The following is a 15041-nucleotide window of genomic DNA, read 5'->3' as shown; positions in this document are numbered from 1 at the left end:
GGTGGGCCAATTAGAGGCCTTCCTGGAGAGGTCTCCGTGTGGAGCTAAAGAACCAGTAGCTTTGGGACGCCTGGGTGGCTTGGTCAGTTACGCGTCCAACTCTTGATTTCAGCTCAGGTTCTAATCTCAGGGCCAGGGCATCGAGCCCCCAACATGGAGCCTTCTTAAGACTCTCTCTTTCCCTTTGCCCCTCCCTGCCCCACTCCCACTCTCACACACACCCTTTCCCTCCCTCTTAAAATAAATACATTAAAAAAAAAAAAAAGAACCAGTGGCCTTGTGTCTGGCATCCCAGAGCTAGAGAGATGTGAAGGTCAGGCTGCCCGTGGCTACATTTCCCCCATGCGGAGAAGAGCTGACTTTAGGTGAAAGAGAATGAAGTAAGGCAAAGCAAACGGATGAGAGACAAACACAGAGAGGAAAGGAAACATGGCATGTGTAAAGTCCTGGTTCTACTCCCTGAGACTTTGGCTCTCACAGTCTTGGGGGCTACTCCTTATCCTCCTCACCTCGGAGTCCATCAGTTCCCCTTTGCACTCACACTAGTTGGCGTTTCTGACCTGACCACGACAAGCATCCTCTCTAACCCAGCCTTAAACTTCTTACACTAAGAGCTTTGGTTTTTGTTCTGTGTCTAGCCTGTATTCCTTGGAAAATGGGAGAGGCAAGAAAGTGATAGGGAACTAACAAAAGAGGTCAGTGGCCTGATGTGTTTCCCATGGAGAGAGGAACAAAAACAAGGATCTCAGCAATTTTTCTAGCAACAGGGTCATCATTAAGAAGTCACAAATATGGGGCGCCTGGGTGGCTCAGTTGGTTGGGCGACTGCCTTCGGCTCAGGTCATGATCCTGGAGTCCCGGGATCGAGTCCCGCATCGGGATCCCGGCTCCACGGGGAGTCTGCTTCTCCCTCTGGCCTTCTCCTCGCTCATGCTCTCTCTCACTGTCTCTCTCTCTCTCAAATAAATAAATAAAATGTTTAAAAAAAAAAAAAGAAGTCACAAATATTTGGTTGTCTTGTTCTGGGCATGTGATTAAGAAAACACTTCTCCACCTAACTTTATTCGGGGAAAGCCTGGATGTTGGCCATTAAATATGAGCAGGAAAAAAACAAACAAACAAAAAAAAAACCCCAAAAAATGTGGATTGGGTCTGGGCAGAAGCTTTAGGACCAGCATGTAGCTCCAGCACCATTTTCCATGTCTCTGCAAAATCATGGAAACAGCCACGTAAGTCCCCAAGCAACTGCTCTTGATGGACACACAGCATGGGCGTTTTAAGCCAAAAAAAAGGGAATAAACAGCTCACCTAAGAAATGTTGAATAGGTAATGAAAAAGTAAAAGCTATCAGTCATAATTCTATTAGGAGGTACTATGTGAGTGTGTCTTTTTTTTTTTTCTTCATAAAATTAACATTTTCTTTTTACTACAGATGTAACAAAACTGGGAGAAAATGGAATACAGTATTGTATCCTGCCTTTTAAAACTTGATGTTGTGAGCCACAAAGCAACTTTTGCCTGTGGTTTTCTCCAGACTTCTCAAATAAATATAACTTCCTTCATCCCTAAATTCCATAGGACCTGAAATGTTTCATAGTCTACAAAGTATTACAATGACTTAAGTAATTACTTAAGTAATTCTACTTAATCTACTAATTCCTGACAGCTTCTGAATGCTCAGGAAACAACATTAAATATGCATCTTTGGTCAGCCCATGGTATCTAGCATTAGTCTTAAATATAACAGCACTAACCATGTTTAATGAGTAAATTGAAAAATGAAAATCCAGGAAAATTAATAATATTTTAAAATTATTTTATTGTTAACAGTTTAGGTAAAATTGAAGTATAACAAACTGCACATATTTAATGTGTGCAGTTTCCTAAGTTTTCTACATATGCACGTGGGGAACCACAAGACAATTATAATAATGAATGTAGCCATCACCCATAAAGTTTCCTTATGCCCGTCTGTAAGCCATCCCTCTCACCCTGCAGTCTTTCTTAATGCCATGTTCCTGGGCAAAGAAACAAGGAGAGATGGTGCACATTGAGATATGTCCAACACCCACAATTTCAAATGTAACTTTGAGATTTGAAGTGGGTGAGATTTGAAAATGGACTGCTCTTAATGACCACTGTAAAACTATGCCTATCACATGCATATATAAATAGTAAAAACATTCAGAGGACCTGAAAAGGCTTTCTGAGAAAAGATTTTCTTAGTAGCTTATCAAGGAGATGAGACACTGCACTTGACCCATAGAGAGCACAGAGGACTCTGAGAGGCCTTGTTTTGTCCCCTTGAGTGTCTCCTTGTCCCCAGGGAGGGGTCACCATAGCCGCATATTCTCAGGACAGTTCCTATAGTAACCACTCCTAGAAAGGGAGCTCAGAGATGGGGAGAATGGGCTCTAAGCTCACGGCCCAGTCACCAGAAGGGATTTCTCTTTTGTTTGTGATGGGAGTTTCTTTCTACACAATTATTTTCTCTCTGATCAGTCCTCCATGTTCTGGCTCAATGGAAAACATACTCATTTGTTTTCTTATTTAATTCTGTCTCCAGATATCTACTGGTGACATTTCTGAATTATACCCTTTTGCTGTGAGGTAAAACAATAGAGCTTTTAGAGGAAAAAGAGAGCTTCTATTTGGCCTTGAGGTAGGTTAAGATTTCTTGAACAGGTCCTAGAAAGAACTAACCATAAAAGGGAAAATAAATAAATTGGACTATTAAAATTAAGACATCACAGGGCACCTGGGTGGCTCAGTCTGTTAAGTGTCTGACTCTCGGTTTTGGCTCAGGTCATGATCTCAGGGTCGTGAGATTGAGCCCTGCATCAGGGCTCTGTGCTGAGTATAGAGCCTGCTTAAGATTCTCTCTCTTCTGCCCCTCCTGTCCCCCACCCCCACCCCACCACTCACACTCCTCTCTCTCTCATTCTCTCAAATAAATACATGAATAAAATCTTTAAAAATAAATTAAATTAAGACATCAGTAGGAGAGTGAAAATTCAACCCATAGGATGCAAAAAGATAGTCACACTACATACATCTGACAAAGAAGTTATATCCGGAATATAAAGAATTCTTCCACATCATTAAGCAAGAGACAAATAACCCAATATAAAAATGGACAAAAAATCCACAGAACTGCACAGTGGGCAGGAGATGAACAGGAAACATATGAAAACGTGCTCATCTTTGTTCATATCAGAGAACTGCAGATTAAAACCGCAGTGTGATACCACACTGTAAGTGAGAGAACAGCTAACAGGAAAAACACAGAAGATACCAGGTACTGGTGAGAACATGGACCTGCCAGAATCAGAATATGCTGCTAGTAGAAGTGTAAATCGTGTCAGCCTGTTTGGAAGACTGTTTGGCAAATAGCAACTACAGCCAAACATCTGCACATCCTGCGGCCCAGAGATTGTACTCTTTATGTATGTGTATATGTATCCAAAAGAATTGCACATGAATGTTCACTAAAAGACAGTCTAGAATTTCCACAGTAGCACTCTTCAGAATGGCACTACCCTGGAAACCATGCATTATGTCTATCATCAATAGTCTGTCATCAGTAGAAGGATCAAATATTGCCATGGATTCATATGATGAAATACTGGAGAGTAATAAGAATGAAAAAGTCTGTGACTGTATGCAATGAGATGTCTCGGTTTCCTAAATATAATGTGAAAAGAGAAAGACACAAAAGAATACAGAGTGTAGGATTCCATTTGTGCAAAGTACAGAAACAGGTAAAATAATCTGTGCAATTAGAAGTCAAATCGTGGTTACCTGGGGGTGTGGTAATAGCGAAGGAGCAGGGGAAGAACCATCCCGGGTGTGGGTAATATTCTATTTCTTGATCTGGGTTCTGGTTACACAAGTGTGCTTATTTTGTGAAAATTCACCTAAGTGTACACTTATATGTACTTCCCTGTATATTTCCATGTAAGAAAATCCTTTTACTTTCAGACAATTGTCTTGCTATGAAGTTTAAAGCATTTTAAAACTCAAAGCTGAGCAGAATATCCTTTCTCAGCTGTGTTCTGCCATTGCCAGGATGAATGAATGTCATTCAGTTAGTGCCTCCTGGGGGAGACCTAGAAACTGGAGATCACTAGGGTCGAAGATGAGTTAGGATACTATGTTGAGGCAGTATTCCCATGAAATTAGATTATGTAATAATATATACAGAAACTGTTGAGAGAGTTTTTAGGTCAAAAATTTAAGGACGAAATTTAAGGAGTTCCTTTCCTCTTTTTTCTTGGAATAAAACTATAAAACTTTCGATGAACATAAAAAAGACCTGAACAATAGAAATAAACCCAATGCTTGGGATGGACCCAACTTGACTTCAACAACCACACACTTAAAAATTGATTCACAAATAACCCTTAAGGACATGGCATAGGGAAATTTTCTGAGGATTTTGTACTAATTTAAATAAGACAGTGTTTCATGCCAGGTTATCCAGTAACCAGTGAAGAATAAAGTCCATTTGCCCTCAGTAAAGGTGTCATATTAGGGCAGCAAGTTAATGACTAATTGGTCTGCTGCAAGAAAAGAAAGTTACTTTACCAACCCTAGATTCATGTGCTTACTAGATAACTGAATAGCTTTACCTAAATATTCAACGTGAAATTAAGGATGAATTTTGTTAGCTCTGGCCTCCAAGAAGCACAGCTACAATGATAGAAGAGGATTGTGGATCTCAGTAAATGGATGGGGACAGAAATTATGTAAAGAATCCAGGAAAGATGCTGCCTTAGCCTTAGCTTATAACAGCATGTGGGTCCTTTTCTTACTTACAATCATTCTCTAATTACTTTGTTGTTCTACTGTTACCCATTAAGACAATTCTGGGATATGTCAGTGCCTTGTTGGACATGTTTGGACAAAGTGAAATTTCCTGATTTATTACTCCTATGTTGATCAGCTGGAAGGTTTAGCTAGCTGTCGATGTGGCTATCTGCAAGGGCACTTACTGGAAAAACCTGCCGAGCTTATGGGAGAATAAAATCCTTCAGAATGATTTCACAATATTTATAAGCCTTAGAAGCAAGGAAACAGCAATTTGGAGCCTAACCGATAGGTGGACGGTTAATCTCCTGAACAACACAGTTGTAATAGAAAAACAGTGTTCCCCAAAAAACAAAGAAGGAGACAAAAATATGTGCCAAAACAGTTTCTTTTCTTTTTCTTTAAGATTCTATTTATTTATTCGAGAGGGAGAGAGCAGGGGGAGGGACAGAGGGAGAGGGACAAGCAGACTATCTACTGAGCATGGAGCCTGATGCAGGGCTTGATCCCATGACCCTGCGATCATGACCTGAGCTGAAATCAGGAGTCAGATGCTTAATTGGCTGACCCACCCAGGTACCCCTGTAGTTTTTCTTTTTAAGGGAGCAAAATGGAATGATAAGGAAGGGGAAAGGCACTAGGGGAAGAGAAAAGAAGGAGAAAAAAATGGACAACAAATATATTTTGAATGATTATCATGTGCTTCCTATATGTTAATGCAAAAGAAGCAAGACATGGGAAGTGGGAAAAGTAGATAAAGATCTAAGAGTCCCAACTTTATAGGGATAAAAATAAAGAAGAGATAAAATACATAGTTGTATGTTTTTATTAATTTATATCTATTCCAATTAGGGCTCAGAACTACATATTTAGATTCTAATATTCACTGTTTGTAGAATGCATTGCCATTAATCAATCATTAACAGAAATCAGATTTGACAACTTGTAACTGAAATTTGCTTGAAGCTTTGTATTAAGAAATTAAAATTCAAAACCACACCAAAGAAGCTTAAAAACTCTTGCTCTAGAAGTCTAGAATTGTAGTATGCTGGAATTTAATATATTATGTTCATTTCCAGAGTAAATGGAAATTGTTAAAAAGGAAACTGTCTATGAGCCCAGCTTGCATGTAGAATAACACATCCCCAAATGAATGCATGAGAAATTGGGATCGTCACCTTAGAACTCAATTTAATTGCACTTGTAAGAAGTATCTATTCAAAGACTGACCCAAACTGGGCAAGCCACTGTGTTTCTTAAAGCCCTTTGGGGGCGTCTGGATGGTGCTTTCGGTTAAATGTCCTGAGTCTTGGTTTTGGCTCAGGCTGTGATCTCAGGGTTGTGAGATCGAGCTTCACTTTCCTACGCAAAGTGCAGAGTCTGTTTGAGATTCTCTCTCTGCCCTTCCTGCTTGTGTGCTCTCTCTCTCTCTCAAACTTAAAAGTTCTATCATAGCTAAGGCACAGAAATCAAATCACTTCAGGTCACCCGATGGGTTTGAAGGTCTGACTGCTATGAAAGGACGGGAAGAAGAGAGGGAAGGAAAAAGGACACTAATGTGTGGAACCCAAAACATGAAGGCATGAAGTTACTGCTGAGGATAATTTCTGGCCAGTATCTGTTTGTTTCCTTGTTTATAAACAGTAAGACTTTAGTTTGAAAGAGCAGAGGTAGTTGTGAAAAAATCATTTTGTAAATCTGAGATTCTGTGAAATAGCTGATCTGTCCCCAAGCCTGAGGCCACACACTTATGACCATTATTTGTATCCCCAGACATTTTAGAAATTAAATTTTATTTATTTATTTATTTATTTGAGTAAGAACATGTGCTTGTGGAGGGGCAGGGGAAGGAGAGGGAGAGCAAGAACCCCAGGCAGACTCCCCATTCAGCATGGAGCCCCACACGGGGCTTGATCCCAGGTCCCTGATATCATGACCTGAGCTGAAATCATGAGTCAAATGCTTAACTGACTGAGCCATCCAGGCGCCTCAGAGCTTAAATACTTTTTAGAAATTTCTGCTTATCCTCTCTTCCTTTGAGGAACTGCCCATATCAGACTCCAATGATGCCGGGGCTGCTGGTCACATAGGCGAAGGCGAAGGGGTAGACATATAATCCAATCTGGGACAGTCATTCTCTCTCCCCTGAGAAACTGGTAAGAGGTAGTTGGAACCCAGTTCCTGATGGCACAAGCCAAAGATGCCCAGGTTTCTTCCAATTGTTGCCTTTCCTGGGGTTTGGTTTGTAGCTCTTTCTTCTGTCAGCTCCTTAGTACATTGCCAACAAATCCCTCCTTCTTGCCTGAGGAGGAGTTTGTTTTGATGTTTGCTGCCAACAGACTTTATCACAGACTTGGATGGGTCTTTGCAACCATGGCACCCACCTCAGGAGGTGTCACAGTGGACGAATCGCGTTGTGGCCACCAGAGTTCCCGATAGGACTTGCCACAAATAGACAAAAAGACCCTTGCTAGAGCTGGGCGGCACTAGAACATGCTGGGATGGCAGCGTCTTCTGGGAACCAGCGCTAGCCTAGAGGTCAGAGTTGTGATACTACCACTGCCATCTTTGTTGTCTCTCTGCCTTTCTTTTTGTACAGCCACAACCTAGTATCTGAGCTGTTGTTACAGGTTCCACTCTTTCTGCCCCACCCCTTTGCCTTCCTCCCACTCCCCACATCTTATATATCCTTAAGGCTGGGAGTTTGCACCATCCTTCCTCCATTAATCATCGCTTGCTGGAGACCCTGTATGTCCCTGTGGTAAAAGGGGACAGCAGGGACTACAAAGTATGTGTGTTACTCCCGGCTTGATGATGCAGTTTGTCATTTTCCCTCCATGAGCTCAAGAAAAGCAATCTAGAATCTCTGCTTCATGCCAATCCTGGATAATTTTCCAGATAATGGATAAAAGCCATTTAATAGTGTTGAAAGCCTCTCAGGGGTCTCTGTTCTCTGTGGGAAGAAGCTTGTACTCCCCGGTCTGGCATTCAGAGCCTTCCACAACCTGGTCCCAGTCTGTCTTCCCAGTCTTCTCTCCTAGAGCCACCGCATCTCAAGCTTTCAGCTTCCACCTGAAGACCCCTTCTCACCCTTCTGTCAGTGGGTGTCCCACAGCTCCTCATTTGGGTCTTTGCCAAAGCCAGCAGACTGTCCTTTGTCATCTGAAATGCTCTATCACCTTCCCCTTCCAAAATCTTACCTGGCCTTTGAAGTCTAGCAGACTTTTTCCTCCTTCATAAAGACTTGAGGCAGAGCCATAGATATTTACCAGCCTTCCCCACTCTTCCTGTGCTCTGCGTATTTATGATCTATATCACTCTTCTCACTCTTCGGACATTTCTCCTGATCCCATCTTGAATTCTCAACTTTGTATATGTGCCTAATGAGATTAGAAGCTCCTGGAGGGCAGGAACGGGACTAGGACCTTTTTTTGTCTTTGGAGCATGCAGAACAGAGCAGTCACTCAACATCTACCTGCAGAACCAACGCATCCGTGAGCCTGTTGCTTAGTTCCTTCTGCAAGACAACGGTACTTTACTCCAGACAAACTGGACCTCAAGTACGGGGTCAGAAATCATAAATGCGGGGCACCTGGGTGGCTCAGTGGGTTAAGGCCTCTGCCTTCGGCTCAGGTCATGATCCCAGGGTCCTGGGATCGAGCCCCGCATCGGGCTCTCTGCTCAGCGGGGAGCCTGCTTCCCTTCCTCTCTCTCTGGCTGCCTCTCTGCCTGCTTGTGATCTCTGCCTGTCAAATAAATAAATAAATCTTTAAAAAAAAAAAAAAAAAAAAAAAAAAAGAAATCATAAATGCCCTGCTGGGACCAACAGGAAACAGGGCAAGGACCAAGCTTTTCCCCAATTGTCTTTTCTATTTCATGATTTCCTGCCCTGGCAGAGGCTGTTTGACACTTGTACCCCAGGCAGGCAGAAGTCACATTTGTGTAACTAAAAGCAAATGTAAACATATAGATTGTTCTCCCATTACAAATGCCACAGAGGATGCAATATTAAAAAAGCAAACATAAACTCTAAATTGTAAAGACCTATTCCAATTGCAATTCTTTTTTCCCCCCAATTAGTTTGCCAGACTGAGCTACATCACCTTGTTTTTCTGCTTAATACCCTAGGAGATTCTGATTTCTCTTTTTTTAAAAAGATTTTATTTATTTATTTGACAGAGAGAAAGAGAGAGAGAGAGATCACAAGTAGGCAGAGAGGCCAGGCAGAGAGAGAGGGGGAAGCAGGCTCCCTGCTAAGCAGAGACCCCCAATACGGGGCTCGATCCCAGGACCCTGAGATCATGACCAGAGCTGAAGGCAGAGGCTTAACCCACTGAGCCACCCAGGCGCCCCTCCAATTGCAAGTCTAACATAACAATACAAGTTGGTCAGGACAGTCCAAAGACTTAACTACAAGATACAGGTTTTTTGTTTTTTTTTACCTTTTAATCCATGATCCTTCAAATTTAACATCTACATATTACTTTCAAGTACAGATAATACTGCAAACTTTTATAGGATAATAGCTATCACTTAGCAATGCTCTTTATTAGAAAAGCATTTCGCATCTAAAAAATACTACATGCTTTCTTGTAATTTGACCTCACCTATGTAACTATTTTTAAATTCTTTTACTACCTCGTACAAAAATAAACTCCAACTTACTTTATATCACATTATCATAAATTTAAAATTATCGAGATAGGGACTAATGAGGTTTGCCCAGTGCCCCAGTGCCCTCCTGTTATTTGAATTATAGTAAGAGCTAAAAGCTACTAACCTGAGTCATCTTGTGATTACAGGAAAATTACTTCTTGCCTTTGTGAAGCATGGCAGTTTCTACCCTCAGAGAGTGACAGTTTTTGCCCATGATTTTGTCAGTGTGGAATGTAAATGAGAAGTAGTCGAGTGAAATCCAACAGCGAGGTCCTTCACACGATGACGCACTTTGCATGAGTCTCCGAAGGGAACACAGGCCCTATTCGGGAAAGCACAAATGCTCAATGTCATTTTACATAAGACAAATATTGAACCAGCCATAGCTCAGGCTGACCTCTTGACCCATGTATAAATTACCCGGAGAAGAAGAGATTAGAAAGAACTGGGAATATGTGGAGAATGCCAGCCGTGGTAAGAGCCGTTTCTGAATTAATTCCTAAGCTTTCTATAAAATATGCAGTACTTTCTCCCAAAATTACATTGAATGATCTCATCTTGTTCCTAGAAAAATGACAAGCACTGAGGGTCAACTCTGAATCCCATGGCTTAAAGAAATGTATGCTATTTAAGACAATATTACCAAACTGCATTAAATCATGCCAGTACAATTTAACTGCTCAATATTTGTTCATAATATCAGCATCACTTTGAGAAGTACTGCTACTTATTGTTCGTTGTTCACATTTCTTTTCTTTTCTCATCACACAGTGGGTCTGTCATGAAATCATCAGAAGACTCTTTGTTACTTTTGAAAATAAAGATGGGCCTTGTATGCCAAAGAGCACTTCGTAATGTAGAAGTCTTGGGGTATAAAATGAGATCTGGAGGAATGCCTGGTGTGATAGGAAAAGCCAATTCTGTAATACTTGGGGACCTGATTCCTTGTCTGTAAATGAAGCAAATGGACCTTAATCTAGATCACAGTTCTCAACCATGTTCCCTAGTCTTCATTTTCCTTATACGTACATCTCACTGCCACAGACTGCACCTCCTACTGTAGGTAGTGATCTCAGGATGATGGGGTGACATGAACGTGGCTTCCCCCTGCTCTTTACCCACCCCAGTCCTGGTCCCTATCTAAGAATCACTGATCTGGGGGTGCCTTGGAAAGCTTTATTTTGGGTCTTCAGAATATGTCTATACATTTAAACCCCAGTCATCTCTCAATCATATCAGATATATGATCTGTACCACTGAGAGCCCCAAGGGTTGACTTTTTAGGAAGAACATTTAAGAAGGGTCTTGAGAGAGCTATTTGTCATTGGACCTCATCTTTCCTCTTGCAATTTTAGAGCCTGCCTTTGTCATAAAGGAGATGATGTGGTTTACTGAGCCCTCATGCTAGTCCTGAAAAGAAATGCTCTCTACTTAGATCCAAGCTTGCGTGCCCTGACCTAGGCCCTCCGTGGAGTGCCAACTTGGCTATGTGCCTTTCCTTCAGGCATTAGTGCCTACATCTATTAACCTTCTCCAATATGCCCCTGAAGATGAGTCCATAACACTAGCCAATGAAAGGAATTGTAGACAGTGCAGAAGGCATTTGTGAGCTATTTGGGTGGGACCAGGGTGGGGAAGATTTTCTGTACGCCAAAATCATGCCTTCAATACCTACACGTGTAATTGACTTTCCTTATGTTTACTAAATTATGATCCAAATATCCCCCCGCTGAATATGTGAATTTTGTATTCTCCAAGAAGTTGCTGGGTAAAGACAAAATAGGATAGCGTCTGTCTTTTAAAAATGTTGAATTCAGACGAGTCCTTTTATCATATGGCATATATCTCTGGAATAGTTAGTAGTAAAAAACTTATTTTCTGCACAGCAAAGGAAACAATCAACAGAACTAAAAGACAACCTATGGAATGGGAGAAGATATTTGCAAATGACATATCTGATAAAGAGTTAGTATCCAAAATATATATAAAAAAAACTTACATAATTCAACATCAAAACCCCAAATAATCCAATTAAAAATGGGCTGAAGACATAAACAGATGTTTCTCCAAAGAAGACATACAGATGGCCAAGAGACACATGAAGAAATGCTCAACATCACTCATCAGCAGGGAAGTACAAGTCAAAACTACAGTGAGCTATCACCTCACACCTGTCGGAGTGACTAAAATAAAAAACACAGGAAACAACGGGTGTTGAGGATGATGTAGAAAGAAAGGAACCTTCTTACACTGTTGGTGGGAATCCAAACTGGTGCAGCCACTGTGGAAAACAGTAGAGAGGTTCCTCAAAAAGTGAAAAATAGAACTGCTCTATAATCCAGTAATCTCATTACTGGCTATTTACCCCAAAACACCAAAACACTAATTCAAAGGGATACATACACCCCAATGTTTACAGCAGCATCACTTACAATAACCAAGATATTGAAGCCACCCAAATATCCACTGATTTATGAATGGATAAAGAAGAGGACACACACACACACACACACACACACACACACACGCACACTCAGGAATATTATTCAGCCATAAAAAATGATGAAATATTACCATTTGCAATGACATGGACGGAGCTAGAGAGTATAATGCCAAGTGCAACAAATCAGTCAGAGAAGATACCATATGATTTCACTTGTATGTGGAATTTAAGAAACAAAACAAATGAGCAAAGGGGGGGAAAGAGAGACACGCCAAGAAACAGACTCTTAACTATAGAGAACAAACTGATGGTTACCAGAGGGGAGGTGGGTGGGGGGATGAGTTAAACAGGTGACAGGGATGAAGGAGGACACTTGTCGTGATGACAACCGGGTGATGTATGGAATTCTTGAATCACTGTATTGTACACCTGAAATTAACATAACACTGTATGATAATAATACTGGGATTAAATTTTCAGAAAATCTCCTTTGGCAATACTGTAGGCTCATATTTCCTGGCTGAGTTCACAATGAAGACAGAGAAAGAACCCAGTTAAATATTTTAGGTATGATATTAAGTGTGTAAGGCCAAATATAAGAGATATTTTGTAAGGAGAAAGGATCAGATTAGCAGGACTGGGGGACCGAGAAAGAGCATGCTGAAGAAGAAGCAGTAGTAATAATAATGCTGACATTGTAAAAGGGACCACCACCATCCTAAAACAAAGTGGGAGAGACAACGAAAGGTAAACAAAATGAAACTTTGGTAATGACCAGATATAAACTGATGAACCTTTTTTGGAATACGTGTGAATATATCAAAGAAGGTTACTTAAAATTTATGCATCTGCAGGAAATAGGATAGAAGAGGGACTGGATGTTGGTAACTGACTTTGAACTGCCATGATCAGTAACAGGTTATATTCCGTGTTCTGGCATGGGCTGTTTGTCCATACTCCTTATGGTGTCTGATTGCAGTGTTTTCTGGCTAGGGACAATAGAGCTTAGGATCACGATGGCTGATGTCTTTGGTGGGGACTGCAAATTACACAGTGCTCAATAAAGGTCTATCTTGTACACGTGTGTAGAAAAGAGCAGAAGAATAAAAAAGATGCTAAGGTTCATCATCAGAGGAAATAATCACAGGGAGGGTTCAGGGCTGGATATATTGTTTCCTTCGTGTTTGGAAGACAACAAAGTAAGATGGATATGGAGTTCCAGAGCACAGGCTGGACTAAAGATCATTTAAAAATCATTATCCTACATCTTGGCAGTTAGGACCATGGGAATGTATTAAATCAATAGAAATTATGCAGAGTTGAGAAGAGGAATGAGATTAGAACACCACGGATCCCAAATATTTAACCTCATACATCCCCTACTAGGGAACAGGTGCTTTGGTAGCTACCAGAGGAGCAGAAAATGGGTGGGTCCCTCCTCTTAAGAAGCTCCAGGCTGATAGAAGGCACAGAACAATCACTGAATGAGAGCAGCAGGAAGCAAGCCCATGATTTATTGATAAAAAGTATAGATAGCGAGCAATATTAGCTTTTATAATTTGGAGTGACACTTTGAGTATTATTCCCTCGACGTAATGAGGCAAGTGAAACAGGATGTTCTTCTAATTGATATTCCCTATCCTACACAGAAGCCCTTAATGACACACCAGAGAGATTATAGAAGAAATGGTAAGAAAAGGAACAACTAGCTTTGCTAATTAAAATCTCATAAGCAGAACAAACTCAGGGCCTCCAAACTACATCATATGTAGCCCTAGGAGAGTATGGCACTCTCTGGAATCCCAACAGGGTCCAAAGGTCACCCCAGAGTCAGTGTAGGTTGAAAGAAAGCAGAGGATGTGAGGGAAATCTATCTTGGGACAAAGACCAAATATTCCCAAGAATACTTTGTTTTCCTTGAAAATTTTCAAAGCTTACATGTCTAAATTGACTCTATTTAGGGTCAGGATACCATCTCCACAGTCTCGGTGACGGAAATGAAGGTCCTCAAAGCCTGGGGAAGAGGGTCAGTGTGGGTGGGAGGGATGGTGGTTACGGGAGGAGGATACAAAGTGGGAACAAAGAGCTCCCAGCACAGTACTGATGATGAGATCTGTTCCCGAAGGCTGCACCTCCACAGGCAATGAATGACTAGACCTGCTTCATTGAGCTCTATTATGGTTTATTTTGATTTTGTAGATTAGAGACTGCCAGGAAGTCAAATACGAGATTCAAGAAAAATGAAACTATAGCACCCGGCTTCCTCCAGGCCTTTGCTGCTGGTGTCAGTTTGACAAAACCAGCTCTGGTCTGTGTTAAGATAAACGTAATAGAATCTCCAGAATGGCAACTTGGAAGAAAATTGTTTTGATGCTGCAGGAGGGCAACACCAGAAGAGAAGCAGAACGTGACCCGTCTTCTTTCCTCATAGGAAAGAAGGTTTCAGCAGGTCAGGTGATAAGGAATTCCACACTGGTCTTACTGTCAAATGATGGTTCAAGACGGAATTTGACATGAAGGCTATGGTGTCAATGTAAAACGAGATACCATCTGATGATTCTCTAAGAATAGGATAAGGGGATAAACGTGAAGATGTATTCTGCATTCATAAAAAAGTGTTTATAATGCCATTGATCCAAAAGTGGTATTCATAGGGTTGTCATGAAAAAAATCAGATTATCTGAGATTCAGGAAGAGGGTCACATGCACACAAAGTACAGTAAGATCTGGACGGTCAAGCATCTTTTCCTACAGATTCGATCTGCATCTCACCTCTTATGTGCCTCCCACTCCTTCCCCACTGCCTCAGCTTGGAGTTCCTACTCTTATGGATTTCACAGACCTCTCTCAAAAATCTCAGACGGACATCTAGAGAACCAGAGGGGCCAGCTGGTTCTTTACTTGAAGCTAGGATGGACATGCACACACGTCCACACGTGTGCGTGCGCACACACACACACACATTTTTAACGCCAATTTTATACTGTCACCATAATTGCATAGATGAATGGATAATTTACCCCCATGAAAGTTGAGAGGCCCACAATTTCGAACTAAAGAAATATCTTTAATATTGCATAATATTTAGCTTTGTGAAAAACTGACTAAACCTCCTCTAATTTTCTCATTCCAT

The 15041-nt window shown here is 41.2% G+C and overlaps 1 protein-coding gene across 1 annotated transcript in view; it reads right to left on the bottom strand.

Annotated features, from left to right (window-relative positions):
* Positions 1–9610, bottom strand: part of LOC111144645 (KIAA1456 ortholog) — a 28018-nt gene extending 18408 nt beyond the window's left edge. Inside the window, exon 1 of the mRNA XM_022499042.1 lies at positions 9590–9610. The gene's annotated coding sequence lies outside the window, so the exon portion shown is untranslated. The remainder of the gene's footprint in view (positions 1–9589) is intronic.
* Positions 9611–15041: the final 5431 nt, after the last annotated feature.

The sequence above is a fragment of the Enhydra lutris genome, unplaced genomic scaffold (genome assembly GCF_002288905.1).
Source record: "Enhydra lutris kenyoni isolate GAN:26980312 unplaced genomic scaffold, ASM228890v2 scaffoldscaffold11, whole genome shotgun sequence".
Lineage (NCBI taxonomy): Eukaryota > Metazoa > Chordata > Mammalia > Carnivora > Mustelidae > Enhydra > Enhydra lutris.
Note: the sequence above shows the minus strand (reverse complement) of the source record. Positions and strands in the feature narration are given on the sequence as shown.